The sequence below is a fragment of the Macrobrachium rosenbergii genome, chromosome 4 (genome assembly GCF_040412425.1).
Source record: "Macrobrachium rosenbergii isolate ZJJX-2024 chromosome 4, ASM4041242v1, whole genome shotgun sequence".
NCBI classification, from domain to species: domain Eukaryota; kingdom Metazoa; phylum Arthropoda; class Malacostraca; order Decapoda; family Palaemonidae; genus Macrobrachium; species Macrobrachium rosenbergii.
The window spans coordinates 7,239,569-7,252,388 of NC_089744.1; the positions used below are offsets into that span (position 1 = coordinate 7,239,569).

General features: G+C 43.9%; 1 long non-coding RNA gene across 7 annotated transcripts in view; it reads right to left on the reverse strand.

The window, feature by feature from the left end:
* The window catches only part of LOC136830243 (uncharacterized), a 119,803-nt gene that overhangs the window by 2,828 nt on the left and 104,155 nt on the right, over nucleotides 1-12,820 (reverse strand). For 4 of the 7 annotated variants that reach the window (XR_010850612.1, XR_010850611.1, XR_010850617.1 and 1 more), the window contains exons 1-3: nucleotides 12,560-12,714; nucleotides 4,937-5,164; nucleotides 28-224 (exon numbers count right to left, since the gene is read on the reverse strand). This is a non-coding gene — a long non-coding RNA (uncharacterized lncRNA). Of the gene's footprint in view, nucleotides 1-27; nucleotides 225-4,936; nucleotides 5,165-12,543; nucleotides 12,762-12,820 lie in introns of those variants that run through there. The other 3 variants (XR_010850619.1, XR_010850618.1, XR_010850620.1) reach the window with 3 other exon arrangements.

Genomic DNA, 12,820 nt, shown 5'->3' on the forward strand with positions numbered 1-12,820 from the left:
AATTGTTTTGAACCAAAATTTACTTACCTAAAGTAATCCAATGCCACAATGGCTCAGTTGCGTCTAAAATATACAAAATGTACTCGCAGGAAGGTGAAAAAATTCGTTCACCGCTAATAATTTTATAAATTTTTTTTTAATCGTGGATCCTGTTCACCACCTTAATTTCACATAGTCTCTTCATCCCTTCAAAGATTAGCTTTTCTAAATACATTACCAGACACCTGTAAATAAGATACATTAGAAATTAGTTGCTTTCCACAGTCATTGTAAAATATAAAAATGCAAGCCTGATCAAGGTAGGTTCGTTCTAACAAGCCTCTATAGTGAACTACCACTAAAGCAATATGAAGTTCACTAAATATTAAAGTACAGATGTTTACAGTAGTAAACTAGTTTCATTACTGTGATGAACTAAATTTAGTCTGATTTACCAGTCAACTTCGAAACTGTTCTAAAAAGGGATATTCACCCTAACAGAACACTCATGAATTCATCAAATAAAATTTTAAGACTTCAACAAATGTGCACTTAACACGCGAATTACAGTATACTGTAGATTTCATTTTTATCCGTATATTTGCACGGATGTAAGACCATTTAACCTCTCTCCAGTTTTTGATGGATTACCATGAAGTAATGGATCAAACTGGAAGCAATAATATTATGACTGCTGTCCATCTGCTACACCAGTTAAGCACAGTCCAAGCGAGTCCAAGTTTATCAGAGCTAGGAAATACGGCATAGCGACCAATTAGTTTGGCTTACTTAGCCAGAAAGAATAAGTCATATTTACTAATATTAGTTAGAACTCCAAATGGTCACAGCCTTATTCTGTCTAGATTTTGACTTTTTTCTACTGAACATTCCAACAAACAGGTTCCATTTATTCTCAGTCTCCAAGCACAAAATTTCTGATCTACAAAGTTATCAACAAAAAATGTTACCTAAACAGATTTTTTCAAAACTAAAGTAACATTCCTGTCACAGATTTATACATCCTAAGCTTAGTTTTCTACCGCAAAATCTGTTCAGATCTACAAGGGTATCAACATAAATGTAGCCTATGCAAATTTTTCTTCAGAATTAAACATTCCTGTTACACATTTCTACATCTCTCAGATTATCCTACTATATATACTTCATTACGTAAGTCGAAGCCTGGGTTATTGTAGACTGATAGAATATTACCTCAAGTAATTTAAACCCAAATCGATCAAAGTCATTAACACAAACCGATGACGCAACACTTGCGGGTTTTGTCAAGTCCCCATTTATGAGAAATGAAGCTGCCCTCAGCCTCAGTCGGGAATGGACCGGATCAGTGAATGGTGTAGTCGGTGGGGTGAGGCTGAACTCCAGTAAAACAAAAACACTGTTGATTAGCAGATTCTGTAAAGACTTCCCAACCCATCCTCCCGTTCAGGTGGATGGAACTTTCCTTAATCAGTCACACTAACCATTCTAGAAGAAACTGCTCACATATAACTTTTTAGAAATATCTAATGAAAGTTTCAGGAAATCCCGCACGAAAATTAGGTATTGTTTGCAAGGCCTAAATATTTAAAACAGTGATAAAATCATTGCAACCTGTTTTAGGTCGTTTGTGCTTCATTTACTAGAATACTTTTCTCCGGTGTGGATGTTTGCTTCTGCCAGATTTATCTCTTAGAGTGGTTCGTGTGGTGGGTTTTGTTTCCTAATAGTGGCAGTTATAACTTGGACCGTTGATGGATGGTCTCATGAAATTGTTTTTCCACTTCTCCATAAGCTGTATTTCTACAGACCTTTCACTTTCACAATTGATCCCTGATCCCCTTTACCTACCGAGAGCACCCAGATTCGGTGAACAGCAGCACCAACATGCAGTAAATGTGCTTCGCTGTCGAACTTGTCAGTTCCAGAGGGCCTTTTTTGCTCCTCGCATCGTTTAACTGCGTAACAGCCTCCCAGAGGATGTCGTGCAATTGGAACTTGAAGTTCAAGCGAAGATGCAATGCATTACTACCCTAGTAGTATTCTCCTTGCATTTTAACACATTTTTATCTCTATTTCGTTTTTAATAAGTGGGATCTCTTTATGTATGTCCCTTTACCTCCTCTTCTTTCTAATGAAGACCATACTCTTTGGAATCTTGAATTTCAAGTCAATGGCCCCCGTGGGCTTGTTCCATATGAATAGGTTTCATATTCTGAATAATAATAATTGAAGCTGATATAATACCATTTTCAAAGTCAGGGATTTTTCAAAAAAGCATAGCCAGAGCTAAAACTGATAAAAAGAACACTTCCCAATCTACTCCCAAGATTAGTTGGTGTAAGTAACATAGTAAAACTTACCCTGTAATTAAAGTTTTAGATTTTTTTTATAATGTGCAATTTTCACACTGTAGTTTACTACAACAACAGTTCCCTTACGGTGCCTTCTGTTACTGTATTTGACTCCCGCTTCCATTTGAGTGGAAAGTAATTTCATATAAATCTAGTTCTTGCTAGGTTTTATGAACTTTTGCTAAGCTATCCCAAACATTATGCTTGGCGCCAAAGTCAAAATTCTCACCTGCTGTCTTGGGGTCCATTTTAAGTGTTAAAACTGCATCGACACCACATACCAAATGCAACCCCTTTTGAGACTAGCAAGCTTTGTACCCATAACTCGTCCAACCATCTACCACCTCTTAGACAAAGCTTTCATCAGTCTGGCCATTGCATTCGCATGCGGATCTTTTGGTTCTTTCTCATTCGCCTTCCGAATACTAAACTATATCTGTTAATACAGTTGTTACTTCATGGCTGGCCCACCTTACCAGAAACGCTCAGTCCAAAGCCAGCTGCAATGCTAATGGGTTGTTTGAAGCTAGACATTTGTGTACTGAATCTCTAGTTCTTCATGCGGCTTTTGAAGCAGACTTGTCCATCCATGAAAATTTTTGCATTAGAAATTTGTCTAAGGCTACAAAACCATTCTATACAACCTAATTATGTGAGAGTCTCAATCTGGTTTTATTAAAGGTTCTCCTTAGAAATGTCAAATATAAACCATTATGCATTAATATTTATCAAAAAGCTGTAGTTAACAAATCTAAACATAAGGTTTTATAAAGAAAGCTGTTGCCATTCACCTGACTTCTAAATTCAATACCCTTGACTCCTGAGACTACCCACAAAGTCTGATAACTCAAACCATTTAGTCTTATATTTTAATTTCACCAGTCCTCCATGATGAATCGACAACCTAATAAACAACAATAATAGGTCCTAAGTACTTCCACAGAGTCATTTTTAATTTCTCCAATCGATAAACCATGCCACATTTCAAAACTAGCTGCTTTAAGCTGTGACACGATAAACTGCCCAAATTCTTCACAACAAGAATGAAATGTGTGACTATTGATTCTCAGAATTCTACCAATAAAAACCAAGCCTGATTTTCTCCTAGCCCCCTTAAATCCGGGTCTGAAAGTTTTCTAAACATTTTACACATCCTTCATAAAACAAGAATTCCCAAAGCAAGCAAGGCTGTGTCACCTCACATTTTAATAATAGTACATTTTCTCTAACAGCAGCTCTAAAAGACTACCAGTAAATGACGTACATCAATTCCCTTCTTTCAAGACGGAAAAATTCCTTTCAAGACAGAAAAATTCACCAGAAAAATTAACATTCATATTTGACTCAGAGGTTACATTAATGACGACTAACAGAAAATTTCTTATAAACTTTTGAAAACTATCACCCTCAACGCTAAAAAAAGTTTCAAACCATCCCCTGAAACTATACCCGCAATAGACTCTCAATAACATGAGTGAGAAGATAAACAACATATTCAAGAATTAGTGCACCAAGACTCTGCCAGAATATTAGCCCGAATATTAAACAGTGCCCAACTCAAAAGCATGCTCAAATGCCACCCAACTCTGAAAACACACCAAAAGTTAACATAATACACTGGAATGTGACCCCAGTAGACATTGCACTGAGTAGTGCCTGAAACACCAGAAATTCACTGAAAAGTGCCAAACAGCAAACATACAGTACAATGGAAATCGTCCACCCCAACATGCAATGGAAAGTGTCCAACCTCCAACATACAATGGAAAGTGTCCAACCCCCAACATACAATGGTAAGTGTCCAACCCCCAACATACAATGGTAAGTGTCCAACCCCCAACATACAATGGTAAGTGTCCAACCCCCAACATACAATGGTAAGTGTCCAACCCCCAACATACAATGGTAAGTGTCCAACCCCAACATACAACATACAATGGAAGTGTGCCCCCAACATACAAAGTGTCCAACCCCAACATACAATGGTAAGTGTCCAACCCCAACATACAATGGTAAGTGTCCAACCCCCAACATACAATGGTAAGTGTCCAACCCCCAACATACAACAGAAAGTGTTCTCAGCCCCCAACATACAATGGAACGTGTTCTCAGCACCCAACATACAATGGAAAGTGTTCTCAACCTCCAACATACAATGGTAAGTGTTCTCAACCCCCAACATACAATGGAAAGTGTTCTCAACCCCCAACATACAATGGAAAGTGTTCTCAACCCCCAACATACAATGGAAAGTGTTCTCAACCCCCAACATACAATGGAAAGTGTTCTCAACCCCCAACATACAATGGAAAGTGTTCTCAACCCCCAACATGCTCGAAAGTGTTCTCAACCCCTAATGTGCATGAAAGCGTTCTCAACCCTCAACATGCACGCAAGTGTTCTCTACCCCCAACATGCACCCAAGTATCCAACACACAATGCACTGGCAAGAGATTAAAACCAAAACACATGGAAAAGTGTCGCCCACAATGAAAATGCACAGGAAATTGATCCTAGCTCTGAAAATGGGATAGAAAGTGTCCCTTACACCGAATGCCCACTGGAAAAATGCCCCCATCACCAAGATTACACCGAAATTTACTGACCTTGTTATCAGTTTAAGTACAATGGAGGAAACAACATCCTCAGTTCTCCCAACGATCTGCTCTTTTCCCTGAAGTGGAATCTTTTCTGTATGATACCTCACTAAATTCTTTATATCTTCACATTTTAGCAATTCTCTCCAAGCCTAAATTTCCACTTCCATATCTCTTCGTAGCAATCTTGTCGAATGATCTTCCATTCAAAATCAGTTTCTAAATTCCTCATCACATCTGTAAAAAAAAATACAGTATTAGCCAATAGAACTCAATTACTACAATGAAATTCACCATCAACACTAAAAAAGTCACTTTAAATGCAAGCTTATCATACTTATTGATTTTTTTATATGAGTGTATTCATAGCTTCAGCATCAACACCAACCGTACTATGAGAAGTCTATACTGAAAATGTTTGTTAATTAATAAAACTTTTAACTGTCAGCAGCAATGAAGTTAACTTTCTCCAGTAAAACATAACAAAAACCATGTTTAATAAGTGACTTACCAGTTCTTAGTGATTAAAAAAGTAACACCACAACATTACAACTCTGCTTCTCCATGTAACTAAAAATTTACCAGTGGAATTCAGAAACTTTCATTCACAACTTCCTAAAATATGTAGACAGATGATCCCCAGCACCAAATGCAATGATTGTCCCCAACACTATCATGGTTTTGGAAAGTGCCCTAACACCAAACATGCACCAGAAAGTACAACGAACACCTTAAATGCACAGGAAGATGCCTGCAGTACCCAACATACACTGGAACCACCACCAAATATGCATCGGACAGTGCCCCCAACGATGAGCATGCACTGGACAGTGCCCCCAACGATGATCATGCACTGGACAGTGCCCCCAACGATGAGCATGCACTGGACAGTGCCCCCAACGATGAGCATGCACTGGACAGTGCCCCCAACGATGAGCATGCACTGGACAGTGCCCCCAACGATGAGCATGCACTGGACAGTGCCCCAACGATGAGCATGCACTGGACAGTGCCCCAACGATGAGCATGCACTGGACAGTGCCCCCAACGATCCCATTCATACACTGACAGAGTCCCAAACAGAGCAGTGTCCCGACCATGCACTGGAATTGTACACTGGAGTGTCCCACCAACAACAAAGATCGTACACTGCAATGTGTCCCACTATCAGTAATGGACAACACTGGACATGAACAATCATACACTGACCCCAACACCAAACAAGAGTGCCAACACAAACAACGATCGTAACATATGTGCTGGAAAAGTGGCCCCTAACCCCAGTTGTACCCTCAACAAACTGTTAAATGGCCTTAACCCCAATCATACACAGGAGAGTGCCCACAACAATAATCGTACACTGCAGAGTGCCCCCCAACAATAATCGTACACTGCAGAGTGCCCCCAACAATAATCGTACACTGCAGAGTGCCCCAATAACACCATTGTACACCCCAGAGTGCCAGGAAAAGTTGCCCTTTCCAACATTCATGTTGTGGCCTCAACACAACACAATGCAGCAGCAAACACAACTGCAGAGTGTGGCCCATCAACACCAAACGTAACACTGGAGAGTGCCCCAACAACACCAAACGTAAACTGAGAGTGCCCCAATACCAAACGTTCAGTGGAAACCAACACAATACCAAACAATCACTGGAAAGCAACCAACACCAAACGTACACTGAGAGTGCCCACAAGAACAACACCAAACATGCACTGGTGAATGTCCGCCAAGGCCAAAAGTGTACTGCAGTGTGCCCCCAAGACCAAACATACACTGGAGTGTGCCCCCCAACAAACAGGCAAACGTGCCCCAACACACTGGAGAGTGCCCCATCAACAAACAAACAATTGTACACTGGAGAGTATCCCCAACAACAAATCGTACACTGGAGAGTGCCCCCCCAACACCAATCATACACTGGAGAGTGCCCCTCAGTCACTGGAATCTTAGTACACTGGAGAGTGCCCTCAGTCACCACCAATGATCGTACACTGGAGTGTGTCCCCAACTACAATGATCATACACTGGAGAGCCCAACAACACCAATCGTACACTGAAGAGTACCCCAACACCAATCGTACACTGGCCTCAACACCAAGTGCCAGAGTGCCCCAACACCAATCGTACACTGGAGAGTGCCCCCAACACCAATCGCCCCCATCACCAAACACTGGAGAGTGCCCCAACACCAATCGTACACTGGAGAGCCCCAACACCAAGTGCCCCAACACCAATCGTACACTGGAGCCCCAACACCAAGTGCACTGGAGAGCCCAACACCAATCGTACACTGAGAGTGCCCCCAACACCAATCGTACACTGGAGAGTGCCCCCAACCCCAATCGTACACTGGAGAGTGCCCCCGATCCCAATCGTACACTGGAGAGTGCCAACCCAAACACCAAATCATGAGAGTGCCCCAAACACCAAACTATACTGAGAGTGCCCCAACACCAATCGTACACTGGAGAGTGCCTCCCCCAACACCAATCGTACACTGGAGAGTGCCCCATAAACACTGGAGTGTCCCACCTACAACAAATCGTACACTGGAGTGTCCCCCAACAACAATCATAACACCAATCGTACACTGAGAGTACACAGGAGAGTGCCCACAACAATAATCACACTGCAGAGAGTGCCCCCAACAATAATCGTAACTGGAGAGTGCCCCCAACACCAATCGTACACTCCAGAGTGCCCCCAACACCAAACGTACACTGAGAGTGCCCCAACACCAATCGTACACTGGAGAGTGCCCCAACACCAATCGTACACTGGAGAGTGCCCCAACACCAGACACACTGGAGAGTGCCCCAACACCAACATACACTGGAGAGTGCCCCCAACACCAATCGTACACTGGAGAGTGTACACTGGAGAGTGACCCCAACACCAATCGTACACTGGAGAGTGACCCCAACACCAATCGTACACTGGAGTGCCCCAACACCAATCGTACACTGGAGAGTGCCCCATCACCAATCGTACACTGGAGAGTGCCCCAACACCAATCATACACTGGAGAGTGCCCCCAACACCAATCGTACACTGGAGAGTGCCCCAACACCAATCGGGACACTGGAGTGCGCCCCAACACCAATCGTACACTGGAGAGTGCCCCCAACACCAATCGTACACTGGAGAGTGCCCCCAACACCAATCGTACACTGGAGAGTGCCCCAACACTGACACCAATCACACTGGAGAGTGCCCGATCCCAATCAACACCAATCGTAACACAATCGTATATTGGAGAGTGCCCCAACACAATCGTACACTGGAGAGTGACCCCAACACCAATCGTACACTGGAGAGTGCCCCCAACACCAATCGTACACTGGAGAGTGTACACCCCAACACCAATCGTACACTGAGAGTGCCCCCCAACACCAATCGTACACTGAGAGTGACCCCAACACCAATCGTACACTGAGTGACCCCAACACCAACCGTACACTGGAGAGTGACCCAACACCAATCGTACACTGGAGAGTGCCCCAACACCAATCGTACACTGGAGAGTGCCCCAACACCAATCGTACACTGAGAGTGCCCCAACACCAATCGTACACTGGAGTGCGCCTCAACACCAATCGTACACTGGAGTGCCCCAACACCAATCGTACACTGGAGAGTGCCCCAACACCAATCGTACACTGGAGAGTGCCCCAACACCAATCGTACACTGGAGAGTGCCCCAACACCAATCGTACACTGGAGAGTGCCCCAACACCAAACGTACACTGGAGAGTGCCCCAACACCAATCGTGCCCCAACACCAATCGTACACTGGAGAGTGCCCCAACACCAATCGTACACTGAGAGTGCCCCAACACCAATCGTACACTGGAGAGTGCCCCCAACACCAATCGTACACTGGAGAGTGCCCCCAACACCAATCGTACACTGGAGAGTGCCCCCAACACCAATCGTACACTGGAGAGTGCTCCCAACACCAATCGTACACTGCAGAGTGCCCCCAACACCAATCGTACACTGGAGAGTGCCCCCAACACCAATCGTACACTGGAGAGTGCCCACAACACCAATCATACACTGGAGAGTGCCCCCGACACCAATCGTACACTGTAGTGCCCCCCAACAACAATCATACTGGAGTGTCCTCCCAACACCAATCGTACACTGGAGAGTGGCCCCCGACACCAATCACATACTGGAGAGTGCCCCCGATCCCAATCGTACACTGGAGAGTGCCCCCAATCCCAATCGTATATTGGAGAGTGGCCCCCAACACCAATCGTACACTGGAGAGTGACCCCCAACACCAATCGTACACTGGAGAGTGACCCCCAACACCAATCGTACACTGGAGAGCACCCCCAACACCAACCGTACACTGGAGAGTGACCCCCAACACCAACCGTACACTGGTGATTGCCCCCATCACCAAACATACACTGGAGTGCCCCAACACCAAATGTACACTGGAGTGCCCCCAACACCAAACGTACACTGGAGTGCCCCCAACACCAAACGTACACTGGAGTGCCCCAACACCAAACGTACACTGGAGTGCACCAAACGTACAACAACCAAAACACTGGAGTGCCCAACAAACTGGAGTGCCCCCAACACCAAACGTACACCCCAACACCAAACGTACACTGGAGTGCCCCAACACCAAACGTACACTGAGAGTGCCCCCAACACCAAACGTACACTGAGAGTGCCCCAACACCAAACGTACACTGGAGTGCCCCCAACACCAAACGTACACTGGAGAGTGCCCCAACACCAAACGTACACTGGAGAGTGCCCCAACACCAATCGTACACTGGAGAGTGCCCCAACACCAAACCAACACCAATCGTACACTGGAGAGTGCCCCCAACACCAACACCAATCGTACACTGGAGAGTGCCCCAACACCAATCGTACACTGGAGAGTGCCCCAACACCAAACGTACACTGGAGAGTGCCCCAACACCAATCGTACACTGGAGAGTGCCCCCAACACCAATCGTACACTGGAGAGTGCCCCCAACACCAAACGTACACTGGAGAGTGCCCCCAACACCAATCGTACACTGGAGAGTGCCCCAACACCAATCGTACACTGGAGAGTGCCCCCAACACCAATCGTACACTGGAGAGTGCCCCAACACCAATCGTACACTGGAGAGTGCCCCCAACACCAATCGTACACTGGAGAGTGCCCCCAACACCAATCGTACACTGGAGAGTGCCCCCAACACCAATTGTACACTGTAGTGCCCCCCAACAACAATCATACTGGAGTGCGCCCCCAACACCAATAGTACACTGGAGAGTGGCCCCCAACACCAATCACATACTGGAGAGTGCCCGCAACACCAATCATACACTGGAGAGTGCCCCCGATCCCAATCGTACACTGTAGAGTGGCCCCTAACCACAATCGTATACTGGAGAGTGGCCCCCAACACCAATCGTACACTGGAGAGTGACCCCCAACACCAATCGTACACTGGAGAGTGACCCCCAACCCCAATCGTACACTGGAGAGTGCCCCAACCCCAATCGTACACTGTAGAGTGCCCCCAACCCCAACCGTACACTGTAGAGTGTCCCCAACCCCAATCATACACTGTAGAGTGGCCCCAACCCCAATCGTACACTAAGATTGCCCCCAATCCCAATCGTATACTGAAGATTGTCCCCAACCCCAATCGTACACTAGAGAATGCCCCCAAAACAAACGAGCTCTAGAGATTGCCCCCAAATCCAAACGTGCACTAGAAAGTGGGCCCCAAACCAAACTTACTGGAAAAGTGCCCCCACCACCGACAATGCACTGGAAGTGCCCCCCAAAACAAACATACTAGGAAGTGCCTCCACCACCGACAATGCACTGGAAGTAGATACCTGGATGGAAAATGCACTTAAAAAGGGTCCAACACCCAAAAACATGCTGTAAGTGTCCACATCACCATAAAAACAGACACCGTCTATACACGATTACGCATTAAAGTGACCCTGACAAAGCTTAAAAATTTGACTAACACCTGAAACAAAACTCCACCCAGCACTAAACACATGAAAGAGCACACAAAAGCAGCCCAACATTAATAACCTAGGAAAATCAGCCCTACATTTGAAATAAAGAACCAAACAAAAACCTGAGAAATAGATTGCGTAAAAAAAATGCCCGATTCGAACTGAAGTGTCAATGCAACATTCAAGAAATAGGCTCAACGGGAAATGAAAAGTTATTTTACACTAATGAACATTTGACGAGATTAATTTTTTACCAAAACTTTATTTCTAAGCCGTAGTTCCGCGGTGAGCTAGGCTATGGCAATTGACGTTTCCTATGTTATTTTACTTGCTTTACAAGTATTTAAAGTAATATTTTGTCGGCCGGCTGTAACTAAACTGTAATTGACCTTTGAAGACTACACGACGGGGTAGATCTACCTCAATGGCCATAGTCTAGCTCACCGCGGAACTACGGATTAGAATTACCGATATAAGTCATACGAATTTGGATAAACTTCTGCCTTACAAAACCTTCCATGCCTTGTGATTATGGTAAAGTAACCTAAAATGTATTCAGAAGTATTTGATTGATAGTCCTAATTTATTGCAAGGTTTAGATTTCGCTGGTAAAAGATTTTCAAATTTACCACAAAAAGTAAGCTATAATCAGTTCCTCTTCACTTTCAAGGTTTTCAGAGACATTGCTAGGTAAGTTTAGTATTAACGATAAAGTTTTCCATAACATACCAATGACTTTCGTTTCAACTGTCCTTTATTTCGTGAACGATAAACACTGGCAACTTTCTAAATTCATAAACTAGGATTTCATGGATCAAAAGCCCCATAAAGTTATTTATATCTACCACAGTTTAAAAAATACCAGCAAGAGAAATTTTATGCGACCCATAGTCCCTAATAATTCATATTAATAAATCCTCACCTTTTTCACAAATCTCCCGGTAAAAGCTAAGTTTCCCATCCGAACTCCAATTCCACATGACATTTTCGACAGTATCCTAGCTGTTTTCAATTGTCCCATTCAAGATTTCAACCGGAAATCATTCGTTGTAAAGTTTCCAAACCTCAGGCTGTAAGAACATTTACGTGCAAAATAGGTGCCGTGTTTAGTACCAGCCCCTTGGGAACGTAAGTTAAGATGACGGTAAATACCATAAACATAACGTCTTACGTTGTTTTGGATGTTACGGCCTCAATGACTTACGGCCGAAACGATCAGGACCGGAGTACTTGGTGGGATGTTCGGACAGGAAACGAACATTTTCCAATCTCACTGCCTTACGAATTCACACCCACCCAATAACTTCCGTTATTATAAATATTTTTACAATTCCCTATGAAGGTATCTCTACAGTGACCTTTTGGAGATATTTCTAAATTATTAATACAAAATAATGCACATTGTGTACGTGTAGTACTCAAATTTACACAACCAAACTTCAGTCCAACATAAGTCACAGCGATGAATTCGTTCAAGAGAAAGCCCAAAGGACCTGTGTAATAAAATATGCATGCCATTTTTAAATTCATCAGAACCGGCAGCCTAAAATGTTTAATTCACCCACACAGCAAGTTCTGCAGTTACACTAACAAATAAAAATGACTTAACTTCCTTAAAACCTTACACGAAGCATAGAGACCACAAAATGTGCAAATAAAAATGGCAGAAACACTTGAAAATATTGAGCTCAGGTACTAACGAAAAACACGAAGCTCAGGTGGCAACACTGCCAGTCATAATTCAGAGCAGGCTGCTGCAGGCCGACCTTCACTCGGACAAGGAGCAAAGAGGAGCAACACGGCTCAAGACATTTTGGCTCCTTGGAAGTTTTTGGCGCCATCTAGTAGCTACAAGGCTTCCGTTTTTTTTTTTTTTTTTTTTTTTT